Source organism: Gymnoscopelus microlampas (genome assembly GCF_963454915.1).
Source record: "Gymnoscopelus microlampas genome assembly, chromosome: 1".
In the NCBI taxonomy this organism is placed as follows: Eukaryota; Metazoa; Chordata; class Actinopteri; order Myctophiformes; family Myctophidae; genus Gymnoscopelus; species Gymnoscopelus microlampas.
In genome coordinates this window covers 25,749,149-25,751,363 of record NC_139962.1, presented here as the reverse complement: position 1 = coordinate 25,751,363, position 2,215 = coordinate 25,749,149, and positions in this window count along the sequence as shown.

The window sequence follows — 2,215 nt, the reverse complement described above, 5'->3', positions numbered from 1 at the left end:
CCCTGCTGTATCTACAATAGGCTACTTTTCTTGCCCTGTAACTTAACGGCTGTGCTCCCTTTGGCAACTGAATAAAGGTCTTATCGTATCTTATCTTATCTTTCCTAGTGTGCTGCTACCTGCTGATCCCTTTCGTTATCTTTTGTGTCATTATCAGTACAATATGTTAGTATTAGTATCTTATTGCTACCCATAGCTGTATCTCTTTTATCTATCTATCGATCTTATCTCTCTAAATGTAAATGGTAGTCCAGTTACAACACCCCAATGCAATCCATTTCTTTATTTTAATTGTTTTTTTCTAATACTATATTTGCAACCTTTTTAAACACATTAGTGACGTTCTTACAACCCTCAGTCATGTTATATCAATGGTCTGTGTGTGTGCACGTGCGGGCAGAAAGTCTCCCATTGCACCATTGAGACCTTCAGCTTCCAAAAATCTAAAACAGTGACTGCATTGTGTTCAAACCCTGGGCCTTGAGAAACTCATGAGAAAACTTTCACTTCTCTTTAAATGAATGGTTGAATAGAGAAAACTTTAACACAGTTTGAATATAGGTACTAACGGATAAAGTGAAAGTACAAACAAAAAGCATCAAATGTAATGTAGTAATGTAATGTATCACATAATTGCAAATTCATATTGTAAAGTAGTATGCAACAAGAATGCAACACACATCAGTGTTAGTTTAGTTCTGAAAATGTAAACATGGACCAGTCCATTTTTACACTGAGAAATTAATTAAGGCTTTTGCTCTGTATCTTATCGGCTCTGGATTTATACTTAGATCAGCAATGTTGTCTTTCTTTTTAACACATTTATAAGACCTTTGAGATGCCATGATTTTGTACATAATGTTTTAGGCTTAGAGGCTTATCAATTCCACACGCATGCATGCACACAGACAATGACATGCTATTAAAAAAAGGGGAACTAGGAAATTCTCTTTTAGATTCAGTTCTTTTTTTTCTGTTGCTTTTAAATGACTCCATTTGTGTGCCTTCATATTCAGGGTGATCCAAAAGAGTGTTTTGCCTGTATTTATTTGATTTTTAAATCAGTTCCTTGACTTTAACTGCATTGACTGTAATTTGTATCAACACGCCTTACAGGAATATAGGCCTACATTTTCCTGATACTGTATATTGACAAAGTAAACAAATGAAATATGCAATACACATTGTACACATTGTGAGTGTGCGTATAGTAGCCTATATGTGTACTGTACTAGTAGTGAGTCATGAAAATTAAGTAGTCGCCTTTGAGTTGGACCTTAATCAGAATTCTTTGTGAATTCTGTCTCTTTAAGAGACTCCATTGAATGTTTCTATGTTACAAGCTTTTGTCCAATCCAAATCATGCGTACAGTAGGCTATTGCTGTTGATAAATGCTTTACTATCTAAGCTATATATTCCTAAAATAAATGAGTTAAATCTCTGCATATGTGCATGTGTGCATGCATGCGTGTGAGTGTATCTGTCTTTCGCGCATCTCGAGAACCATCCGATCGGTCGACTTTAAACTCATCATGTGCGTATCACAGAGGACCCAAGAGAGTGCGGTGCCCTGCGTATAGTTGGTCGGATCGATGGTTGCCCAGACCCGCCAATCTGACTCCATTGTCCCTTTTATGCCCATATATGGAGATCCCTGATGTCATCAGTATATGCCCATATATGGGCATGTGACAGGGTTATGTCTGAGTCATAGTGACGGGCCGCCGGCTGGCCTCTATATATGGTTATGTCTGAGTCGTAGTGATGTGGTTATGAGGTTATGTGGTCATAGCAACGCCGGCCTACCCTCCCATTAGTCAATTTTAATATAGTCATATAGGAGATCCGGTTCTCCAGAACTGCTGATCCGACCAATATGCCCATATATGGGTATCTCACATATGGGCATAAAAGGGACACAGGCAGACAGACGGGTACAAATAGTACACTGACAATGGGTACAACGGGTTTGCATTAACGGGTGGGGCATGCACTCCTGCATCGTTCCTGAAAGATTTACTGATATTCATGAAAGCTTCTGGGAATGATTAGTAGGCTCAGGCTGACTCAAAGAGATGAGTGACTTTTGGGTCAAAAAGGTCAAAGATCAAGGCCACACACAAGGTTATGGTTAATATTACATAATCAGTTATATTCCAGGAATGGAGAGATGAAGAACAAGAGAAGTTGGTGTAGGCACATTATACGTCGCCA